Source organism: Aquarana catesbeiana, linkage group LG02, assembly GCF_042186555.1.
Source record: "Aquarana catesbeiana isolate 2022-GZ linkage group LG02, ASM4218655v1, whole genome shotgun sequence".
Classification (NCBI taxonomy): domain Eukaryota; kingdom Metazoa; phylum Chordata; class Amphibia; order Anura; family Ranidae; genus Aquarana; species Aquarana catesbeiana.
Genome location: NC_133325.1, coordinates 632991050 through 633003687, shown reverse-complemented (window position 1 = coordinate 633003687; position 12638 = coordinate 632991050).

The window sequence follows — 12638 nt, the reverse complement described above, 5'->3', positions numbered from 1 at the left end:
GTGGGACACGCTTGGCCTTTTTTTCAGCAGCTGGCCATGTTGAGCCGCAACATGCGGAAGACTTGGTTGAGTGGATGACGAAGCTGTCCTCATCCTCCTCATCCTCTCTCACCTTTGCTAAGGGTACTTTGTCTGGCAAAGCAGCTGCCAATGTGGCCTCTTCCCTCGGCTCAATGGCATCAGTGACTCCTTCCCTAGCCCCACCATGTCCTCCTGAGGAGTCCCTCGAACTGTTTGACCACAGTGTTGGGTACATGCTCCAGGAGGATGCCCAGCGTTTAGAAGGCTCTGATGATGATACTGAGCTCGATGAAGGCAGTAACACGAGCACGGACAGAGGGGGTGCCCAAGAAGGACAGCAATCTGGCAGTCATGCTCCCCCTGCTGCAGCATACTGCCAGGTTTGCTCCAGTGAAGAGGAGGGAGGGGATGATGAGGTCACTGACTCAACGTGGGTGCCTGATAGGAGAGAGGAGGAGGAGTAGGAGGCACATCACCAACGAGGCAGGATGCCCTCCAGGGGCCAGCCTAAGGGCAGCACACTAACTGCATCACACTGCAAAGCTCCGCATGTGCAGGGCGCTGCTGTCTCTGTGCGTTATTCCAAAAGTTCTTTGGTGTGGGCCTTTTTTGAGACGAGTGCATCAGATCGCACCGCTGCTATTTGCAACATATGTCTCAAGCGTATCTCGCGTGGCCAAAACATCTCCCGCTTGGGCATGACATGCTTGACCAGACATATGTTGACCTGCCATGCAGATCGTTGGCAAGCTTATCTAAAAGACCCACACCAAAGAACAAAGAGGACCTCTCCTTGCTCCTCATCAGCTGAGATCTCCAACCCCACTATACCTTCAGTCCTCTCTGAGACCTGCACTGAGAGGAATGAAGGTGTAGAATTGGGTGTGTCACAGCCAAGTACTTGTGGGCAATCTGTTTTCGGTACACCGATGTCAGATTGCAAATTTCCCTGCCCCAGCTGCTGCACCGCCAAAAGAAGTTCGCCCCCAGCCATCCACATGCCCAGCGGTTGAATGCTAGCACTTCAACTGCTGCCTTTTAAGTTGGTAGACTCTGGCCCTTCCGTGAGTTTGTGGAATGTGCGGTTCCTCAGTGGCAGGTACCCAAATGCCACTTTTTCTCACGGAAGGCGATTATGGCTCTCTACCGGCATGTGGAAGGCAATGTCAATGCCTCGCTGGACAGGGCGGTCAGCGGTAAGGTGCATGTTACCGCTGACTCATGGTCCAGCAGGCATGGACAGGGACGTTACCTAAGTTTCACCGCGCATTGGGTGACTCTGCTGGCAGCTGGGAAGGATGCAGGACAAGGTGCAGTAGTGTTGGAGGTTGTTCCACCACCACGCCTCCAAAATGCCACTACTAATGATTGTGACACACCTCTCTCCTCCACCCCCTCCTCTTCTTCTTCCTCCATGGCCTCTTCCTGTCCTTGGAACCAGCGGTGCTCCGTAGCCATTCAAGGGGCTACGCAAGTATGCGGGCCAAAAGATGCCATGCGGTGCTTGAGCTGGTGTGCTTGGGGGACAGGAGCCACACTGGGGCAGAGGTTCTGTCAGCTCTGCAGGGGCAGGTTCAGAGGTGGTTGACGCCACGCCAACTTAAGCCAGGAATGGTGGTTTACGACAATGGCACCAACCTCTTCTCTGCCCTCCAACAGGGACAAATGACCCATGTACCCTGTTTGGCTCATGTCCTTAACTTGGTGGTGCAGCGGTTCTTGGGCAGGTACCCGGGCTTACAGGATGTCCTGAGGCAGGCCAGGAAAGTCTGTGTGCATTTCCGCCGGTCATATAATGCCAGTGCTCGGCTGGCAGACTTCCAAAAGGAGTTTAACCTGCCCAAGAACCGCCTAATCTGTGACATGCCCACCAGGTGGAACTCAACGTTGGCCATGCTGCAGCAGCTGCACATGCAGCAGAGGGTCATCAATGAGTACCTGTGCGACTATGGCACCAGGACAGGGTCAGGGGAGCTTGGTTTTTTCCCCATGCCAGTGGGCCATGATCAGGGATGCATGCACTGTCCTGCCATCATTTGAGGAGGCCACGAGGATGGTGAGCAGTGACAGTGCATGCATCAGTGACACTGTCCCCCTTGTCCACCTGTTGGAGCACATGCTGCATGGAATAATGGACAGGGCACTTGAGGCAGAACAGAGGCAAGAAGAGGAGGACTACCTTAGCTCTCAGGGCCCCCTTTATCCAGACAGTGTTCCTGCATGCCCGCTGATCACACAGGAAGAGGACGAGGATGAAGAGGAGGTGGAGGAGGATTGTGTCAGTATGGAGGTGGAGCCTGGCACTCAGCATCAGCAGCAGTCTTTAAGGGATCAGTCCCAAGAAACACATGGACTTGTACGTGGCTGGGAGGAGGTGGCTGAGGACCATGTCATCTTTAGTGACCCAGAGGACTCTGGACCGAATGCCTCAGCAAACTTACGCTGCATGGCCTCCCTGATCCTGCAAAGCCTGCGTAAGGATCCTCGTATTCGTGGTGTCAAGGAGAAGGACCAATACTGGCTGGCAACCCTCCTTAAACCACGTTACAAGGGTAATGTTGCGGACCTTATCTTGCCATCGCAGAGGGAGCAGAGGATGAAACATCTTCGGGAGTCCTTGCAGAAAGGTCTGTGCAACACGTTCCCAGAGACTGGAAGGTTACAAACTCCTGTTTCTGGACAACATGTTGCTGAGGCTTCGGTCACTCAAAGAAGGAGCAGTGGAGAAGGTGGCCGTCTGATGGATGCGTTCAGACAATTTTTTGGTCCGCAGCCTCAAGGTATGATCGGTTCCAGCAACCATCGCCAGCATCTGTTTTACATGGTGCAGGAATACCTAGGGGCAAGATCTGACTTGGACACCTTTCCCACCAAAAATCCTCTGGGTTACTGGGTCTTGAGGATGGATCACTGGCCAGAGCTTGCACAGTATGCAATTGAGCTACTGGCCTGTCCTGCATCCAGCGTTCTTTTGGAACGCACATTCAGTGCTGCTGGAGGCTTTGTAACCGTTCACAGGGTGCGTCTGTCCACTGACTCGGTCGATCGACTGACCTTCAAAAAAATGAATGAGTCTTGGATCACCACCAGCTACCAAGCACCTGATGCTGATGTAACCGAATAATTTTTTTTGAAATCTCTGATCCCTTCAAAGACTGCTTATGCTGATGCTGAGTGACTATCCTGAGTAGTTATCCTCTTCCTCCTCAATGATCATGCTGATAGCTTATAAGAACATTTTTGGTTCTGGGCACCACCACCAGTGCCTAAGGCCCAATTTTTCAGCCCCTGTTTAACAGGGGCGTGTAATTAGAATTTTTTATGCAATACTTTGCAGCAGGGCTCCTTCCTGCGTTCCAACTAGAGTATCTGTGAGGGGTTGCAGTGTTGTGGCACCAGCACCAGTGCCTAAGGCCCAATTTTTCAGCCCCTGTTTAACAGGGGCATGTAATTACAATTCTTGATCTAATATTTCACATCAGGGCCATGAGAGGGCCCCTACCCCTAGGAAGGGAAATTCTCTCCTGTAAGAGGTAATATGAGAAAAACATTTCTCCTTTCCATTGATGCTTTATCACCAATCCTTATTTCACAAAAAACCCCAAATTTTCAAAAAACATTTGTCATTGGGACAAAAAGTGAGGTGAAATCTTCTGAAGAGGAGCACAGACAGCAAAACAAATGTCACAGGGGTGATAACCCTTCCCTATGTTTTCCAAAAAGCTTAAAATAGATTTTTTGGCTGGAACTAAACACTTTAAAAATGTACCAGTAAGGGCGTGGCCTGGCTGCACAGGAATATGGACGCTTAGGAGACTAGCTCCCGCTACTTCACAGCCTCTCCGCTCCAGGGAAACGTCCGACCGCACTGCCGGATACCGAAAGATGGGGACAGCCTCACGGACATCCTCCGCTTCACGCTCCCACTCACCAAGAGGACATCAACAGAGCGGTATAAGCCAGAGCATCCCCGAACAGTTCCGCTCACAGAGAACTAACATGGCGGCATCCCGCCACACTCCCTCACAGACCTCAACACCGCCACTGCTTGGAGCGCCTTCTAGCCTCCTCACCTAGGACTCCACCATGCACTCAGACCCAAAGGTAGAGAGACTGACCCCCCCAGAGATGTAGTGTGCTGCCTGGTGGGCTACAAATTGAAAGAAGGTATACTCCGCAAAGCGAGAAATAGGATACAACTCACACATGGTGGTTCAGAGATACACATATACCAAGATCTTTCTGGCATTACCTTGCAGAACAGAAGAGATCTGAAACCACTCCTAGACACACTTCGCGCCAAAGCCATACCATACAGATGGAAGTTCCCCTTTGGTCTTTCTGCTACCTATCACGGCCGCACAGCACTACTGAGAGTACCCAAAGACCTGCCATCTTTTTGCGACGCCATGAGCATCCCTATGATGGAAGTCCCGAACTGGTACGCCGAATTCCGCCACCCTCCACCCAGGAGAGATCAACGCCACGAAGAACCCATGGAAGCGCAGGAAGCCAGATATCGCAGACGCAGATCAGCATCGGGCAACAGATTGCACACATCGTACAGAGGAAACCACAACGACACCAGCCCGTCCGATTCTCCGTGATCAAGAAGAGCCAGACGTGATTTTGGCCTGACTCACGATCGCTCTCCGCCTACCTGAACAGAGACTCACCGCAATCGCAGAAAAGTTACAAGGTGTTTTTGTTTCCTTTTTTTTCTTTGTTTTTTCTATTCTTTCTTTTAGTAATGTTTAAGCACATGCATTCTTAGGATGCACAGTTCCCATCGTTCACATCTGTGACCTCTAGAACTGAATAGGTAAGAAACTTACTTCCGCTCTTGAGGACTCAAATATCCTATCACTTAAAAGTTTCTGCACATCTTACATCTGCTAACAGAGACAGTGAATCTCACAATACAAGGCTATTTTACCTTGAAAATTGAATGACTTATTTGCTCCACCGCCTTCATCCTGATCGGTCTAACAGGTTTTACATTGGGATTGTTTCTTGTTTTGCCCAAACTAATCAATCTGCTTTTAGATACTAAACATGGTATGTTACTCATGATCTCTACATACAACAAATTTAAATGACATAATGTTATTAACTCAATGCCATACATAATACGAAAAGAGTGTGCATGGAGGGTATGCTAATGTGAGTTGGACGGGGCTTCCCTACTGCCAATCACCCCTTTAACTTGCCCCCAATGTCTTTCTACATTTAAGAAACTCCCTGACATAAGCCCGCTTATCTCTGACTAGTGTGCCTTGTCTGGCACATCACCTATCTACCGTCCCTCCCATTCTATATATAATTCGCCTACTTGGGGATGATAATGGCGGTGGAGGAGACCCAGGCTAGCTCATTTTATTACTTAAGTTTGACCTTGTTTTGCACACATAACACTGACTATCAGGGCATGCTTCATATCTTACCCAGCAGATGAAGACATATCATACAAGCTATAGGGAATCATAGCATAATTCCCCCATGGTCGACTATGACCCCGTACACCACGAAAAACAAGGAGAATATATATACCCCACACTATCGAAAACACCCCTTCGCCTCATACATAAAATAGAGATACCTCAGATCTTGGGGTTCCTGCTCATGGTCACATTAAGGACGAGAGTTAGAACCCTCAAGACATTCACATGTTCAGGTTACATTCTTAGTATACAGAGGTCCGCTATCGGCTACATACAAGTCTATGTTTGTTTTATTGTTTTACCAGATGTTGATTTTGTTTCTGCAAGACTTAAATGTTTGTACTCCATTATACCAGACCTCCATGAATGGTCCGGTCTCACATGTATACATGAATAGCAGTTAAAAATACTGAGCACCTATGTTGGATTAATACTTCCTCCCTGACCTAAATGGTCTGCCCAACTTACCAAATCAGAAATATATCCATCTATATCATTCACATATCCGGCACCAAAGATAAGAGTGTAAGGAAAACCAAAACAGAAAAGACAAAAATGCAAATAACGCTTCCCAAATGCTTACATTCACCCGTTCCTGGCATAGAAAGTAGCGGTTTACCACAATCTTACTTTACTTTACATCTTTCCCGTGTAGACTTTCTCAACCCCCACACAGCAGTTTGGACCGGAGAGGGCCTCTCTTGGACAGGTTCTCTTTGTCCTCACTCTGTATCTTACTGAACCTACTAATACAGGTACTGGATTAGATCCTAGACCTGCTCGGTTTACGGTTTAGGAGTATCAGCCTCCTACTCTATCCCCTCTCCCATATCCTCCCCACACCTACCCCCTCCCCCTCGCTTCCTCACGCAACATCTACACTTCTTACACATACACACTGTGCAAACACCCGATAGCGATATGCCACTTCCTAGAAAAGGTGACCCCCCCAGGTCAAGCTATACTCCTTAAACATAAGGGGACTTAATACCCCCGAAAAAAGATCGCAACTACTTCTACTATTACGAAAAGCCAAAGCAGATGTGGTTTTTCTCCAAGAAACACACTTCAGATTGGACGCTATTCCCAAACTTTTTAACTCATCTTACCCAACGGTATACCATGCCACCAATAAAGATACCAAATCCAAGGGAGTTTCCATCCTAATTTCCAAAAATTGTCCCATACAGATCCACGACACTAAGATTGATAGCAACGCACAATACATTTTTCTGAAGGGCAAATTGCACAACAAGCCTATCACATTAGCCAACCTCTACGCTCCCAATAAACAGCATGTCCCCTTTTTTCGCGACACCCTACAAAACCTCACCACATTTTCCAAGGGTCTGCTGGTTGTTGGGGGAGACTTCAACTTAGCCCTCAACCCCTCCATGGACACATCTTCAGGTGCATCCTCTATTACCTATCGTGCACTCCGTGCAATCAAAACACAACTAGCCAACCTAGCTCTACATGATGCGTGGCGCACATTGCACCCAAATACTAAAGACTATACATTTTATTCTCCGCCCCACAATAAGTATACAAGGATAGACTACCTTTTTCTGTATCAACGTGACTTAGACTCACTTCTGACTGCTACAATTGATCCAATGGTAATATCGGACCATCATCCCATCTCCATCACCATTGCGTTCCCAGCCTCCTACACGAGACATTCAAACTGGCGATTAGATAACTCTATCCTCACAGATCTTGCACACCAGAAGAGACTTAATGATTGCTTGTCGCATTACTTTCGAGAAAATGCATCCTCCGACACCAACCCAGTGACCCTATGGGCGGCTCATAAGTGCATCATTAGGGGAGAATTAATCTCAATAACCGTGCAACAGCGCAAAGCCAGACAAGCACTTCTAAACAAACTATCGGACAGGGGAAGCACAAGCAATCGTTAGCACTATTGAAAGCCAGGGAGGATCTCCTAGAGGAAATAGGGAAATCAACTAGACATAAATTTGCCTTATCACAAAGAATTTTTTATGAATTCGGGAACAAATCTGGTAAAATGCTCGCCAGAGCCCTCCAATCCAAAAAAGCAAACTCAACCATCCACAATATCTTAGACCCACAAGGGAACAAAATAGAATTTTCAACCGGTTTAGCAAACCAGTTTCAACAATTTTATTCCAAATTATATAATTTAAAGACTCAACCAACGACTGACCCAAATGATGACAGGAAAAAACTGATAGATGAATTCCTATCACAATTTGGCCCACACCCCATCACCACTGAAGAAGCCAACGAATTAGACACACCTTTCACAAGGGAAGAAACCATTGAAGCCCTTAAACAACTGAAACCAGGCAAAAGCCCTGGCCCAGATGGTCTACCCGTCAGTTACTATAAAACCTTCACAGAAACACTCATACCGCAGTTCCTAAACACTTTCAACTCACTATATACCCAACCTGACAAATGTAGGGACCTTCTCGAAGCCCACATTGTGATGATACCAAAACCGGGTAAAGACACTACCATAGTTTCCAACTATAGACCTATTTCGCTTATGAATGTAGATATGAAACTCTACGCAAAAATTTTGGCAAATCGTATACTTCCCCTACTCCCCTCGCTGATTTCCCTAGATCAAGTGGGATTCATCCCCGGTCGAGAAGCCAGGGATAATACCCTGAAAGCTATTAATATTCACCACTGGCTGTCGTCCTCCAACACCCTGGGTTTCTTCCTTTCCCTAGATGCGGAGAAGGCGTTCAACAGAGTGGCCTGGGATTACATGACGGAAGTCTTACGCAAACTGGGGTTTAAAGAAAGTGTGCTTAAATACATTCTAGCCCTCTATTCGTCCCCAACTGCAAAAATCAGGGTTAACGGTCTTCTGTTGGATGCCTTCTCCATGTCGAACGGAACCAGACAGGGATGTCCGTTATCCCCCCTCATATTTATACTCACAATGGAACCCATACTCTGCAGGATTAAGTCAAACCAGGACATCAAAGGAGTCAAAATAGCCAATAAACAATACAAAATTGCAGCGTACGCCAATGACATTCTCCTATTCCTAACAGACCCCATTACCACACTTCCCAATCTATTAAAGGACTTTTCCCTTTCCAATCTCCAAATAAATTTCTCCAAATCTAAAGCCCTTAACATATCCCTACCAGGTTCCACAGTGACCCTTTGTAAAGCCAACTTTCCGTTTGGTTGGGATGCTCAAGCCATAACCTACTTAGGGACTCAGTTTCCATGTAACCTAATTGACCTCTATCCTAAAAACTTTGCCCCCATTCTGAAAACAATAAGGAAAGACATCCAAGACTGCAACAGAGGCACTTTTTCATGGTTCTGAAGAGCAGCAATTATAAAAATGAACATCCTCCCCAGACTCCTTTATTTACTACAAACAATCACAATTAAATTACCGCAGGCATTCTTTGATACATATAAAAGGCTTTGCCTACAATTTATTTGGGCCGACAAACATTCACGTATAAGCTGGAGAAAATTGGTGATCCCAAAGCTGAAAGGAGGAATCGGCCTCCCTGACATTCAAAAATATTATTGGTCGTGCCACTTAGTTAGAATCATAGACTGGCACTTACACTCAAGCATGGATAAAGCATGGATAGACATCGAGGGGACGTTCTCCTCCCTGCCTATTCATCACCTGCCATGGATAAGCCCACACAAAACACCACAGGAAAACAAATCACATCCCTTGACGGGCCCTACATTACAGGCTTTTCACACAGTCTGTAAAAAATGAACATTGCCTCTTCACCCGGTCCACTGACCCCACTTAACTGGAACCCGGACTTTCCCCCGGGTATCACAAACCTTGACACTGATGATAGATCTACACCTAGTTCCATCAGAGCAGAATCCTTCTTTGATAAAGGAAAATTGTTATCCTTCCAAAACATCCTAACCCGACTTCCTGACACGGACATCCCCTTCTTCAAATATCTCCAAATTCATCATTTTTAACAGAGCTCGAATCCACAATCCCAATGGTATAGAGACCATACTCCATTCGAAGCCCTATGCACAAGTCACAGCCCTCAGAGGCACGTCATCTCAGACATGTACTCTCTAATGTTCCCCGACACACCGTCCATGGACGATGCGACATGCCAAAAATGGGAGAGAGAACTATCCACAGACCTTACACAAGAAGACTGGCATAACATATATACTCACATTCATAAAGGATCTATAAATGTAACCGCACAAGAGAATGGGTACAAAATATACTCCAGGTGGTATAGAACCCCAGACAGAATTCACAAATTCCACCCCCATGTATCTCCACTTTGCTGGAGATGCAACACCGCTCACGGCTCTCTACTACACGTCTGGTGGGAGTGTCCCCTAATCCAACCATACTGGACAGAAGTTCACCGACTTACCTCGCAGATCACAACCTATACCCCCGACTTCACGCCAGCCCAATATCTCTTACACCATACATCTATACCACCATCAACCTATAAAAAATCTCTTACCCTACACCTCATAAATGCAGCAAAACTCTGCATTCCCACGCACTGGCGGACTACTTCCCGTCCCAACACTTCTGAATGGCTCCATAGAATAGGGAAAATAGCTGAGATTGAAGATTTAATACATCAAGCTCGGGATACACCGACTAAATTTTATAAAACATGGGCTTGCTGGTTACATTTTAAAGAAATGACAGAATATAACAGCATTATGTTGAAATCTTCATAGCTTGGCCTGGGGGACGGGACGGTACATATTACCTCACATACAAACCCCACACCTGGTCTTAAATTCCCCCCTTCTCCTTCCTTTCCTAACATCCTCTTTATTTTAGTCTTTGCATCCCCACACACATACACTATCTCCATAGACAGATCTTAGTCAAAGGAAATCACATCGACTATCCATAACAACAATAGGACTTACCACTAAGATGGCTATAACAGAGAGACCGGCTAGTTAAAGGCATGATCCTAAGGTATTTCCAACCTCACTCACGCAAAGTTAGTTCCCGTTGGGGGTGCGTGTGGCATAGGTTTAACACCCGGTCCCTAGGAAAAACTACAGACCTTATGCCTTAGTTTCAGTCCTAAACATTGTGCCACAGATGTACGTATCCTGGAGAATTATATATGTAACATTTTGGTTCATGTTCCTGTTTTTGTTGGTAATGATGTATTACAAGTTTATATGCCGTATAGTTCGATGTCGTATTATTTGTAACCTGCTATTTCTTCAATAAAAATATTGAAACAAAAAAAAATGTACCAGTTCAAAATTACAAACAGATTCTACTTAACAACAAACCTACAGTCCCTGTCTTGTTTGCACCGCCTGTATATTGCTGTTCAGAGTACAGAGCCTGCATACTGCTGTTTCTTTTTTTAATTTGGGTGCAGGGTTCCCCTTAATATCCATACAAGACCCAAAGGGCCTGGTAATGGACTGGGGGGTACCCATGCCGTTTGTCTCACTGATTTTCATTCATATTGCCAGGACCCGACATTACATTAAACCCGCAAGCAGTTTTACATTACTTTTTTTCCTTTAAAAATGACATTTTGTGCAGGGACTGTTCTAAGCACGGGAAACACGCGCCACTTTACAGGCATACTATAGACACCCCCCAGGTACGATATTTAAAGGAATATTTCACTTTTTTTTTTACTTTAAGCATCATTAAAATCACTGCTCCCGAAAAAACGGACGTTTTTAAAAGTTTTTTTTGCATTGATACATGTCCCCTGGGATAGGACCCGGGTCCCCAAACCCTTTTTAGGACAATACAATGCAAATTAGCCTTTAAAATGAGCACTTTTGATTTTGAACGTTCGAGTCCCATAGACGTCAATGGGGTTCTAACGTTCGTGCAAATTTTCGGTCCGTTCGCAGGTTCTGGTGCGAACCGAACCGGGGTTTGTTCGGCTCATCCCTAATGAGGATATATGAGGAATAAAAGACTAACGCTGGCTATATCTTAGTAGATTTTCAAACAAACATTTGTACAAAAAGGAAATATGGGGGGGCGTGGCTTGGACATGGCTGAGTGAAGACGCTCTTTACTAGAGCTCCCAATTCCTGTCCCTTTTATCAAGGCTGTTATGCCCTCTCTCAGTCGATTCCTCCCCTTCCATGAGCTACAGTAAGCGTCGGAAGACCAGGGGTCTGGGCAATCCTGCAAAGAATCCTGGAGTCAGACCCTGTGGCCAATCTGGATTTTGACAGGGTACACAGGGGCTCTGTCCCAAGCCGCTGGACCTGGAGCATCCTAGAGATGTAATCTGCCACCTACACCGATACAGCCAGAAGGAGCAGATCATGAGAGCTGCATGGCAGAAGCGCCCTATAGAATTTGATGGAGCATCTATCTCTCTGTTCCCGGATGTGTCATGGCAACCCTGCTGAGGAGAGTGATGCTGGGGGTTCCCCCTTCAACTGATCGTTCGCAAAGGAGGCTCATTGTTTACACTGAAGCGTCATGCTGATCTCCTGGATTTATTTGACTTCCTGGGGACGGAGGCGATCCCACTGCAGGACTGGCTGTGCCCTTTGCCAAGCAGAGATCAGTGCCCTGCACTCCGGGTGACTCCAGGCTAGTTATCCAATAACCAGTCATTGTCTCAGCTCTGAGAAAGATAAGTACAGAGCGAGACCTCACAGAATGAAACTATTTTTCCTGTAATCATTTCACCAGCTAAAGATATTCATATAATATAAAGTCACTTCACAATTTATGTGTTGCAAATTATCAGGACACTGTGATATATACACTATCTCACAAAAGTAAGTACACCCTCACATTTTTGTAAATATTTTATTATATCTTTTTATTTGTCAACACTGAAGAAATGTCACTTTGCTACAATGTAAAGTAGTGAGTTTAAAGCTTGTATAACAGTGTAAATTTGCTGTCCCCTCAAAATAACTTAACACACAGCTATTAATGTCTAAACCGCTGGCAACAAAAGTGAGTACACTCCTAAATGAAAATGTCCAAATTGGGCCCAAAGTGTCAATATTTTGTGTGGCCACAATTATTTCCTAGCACTGACTTAACCCTCTTGGGCATGGAGTTTACCATAGCATCAAAGGTTGCCACTGGAGTCCTCTTCCACTCCTCCATGACAACATCACAGAGCTGGTGGATGTTAGAGACCTTGCGCTCTTCCACCTTATGTTTGA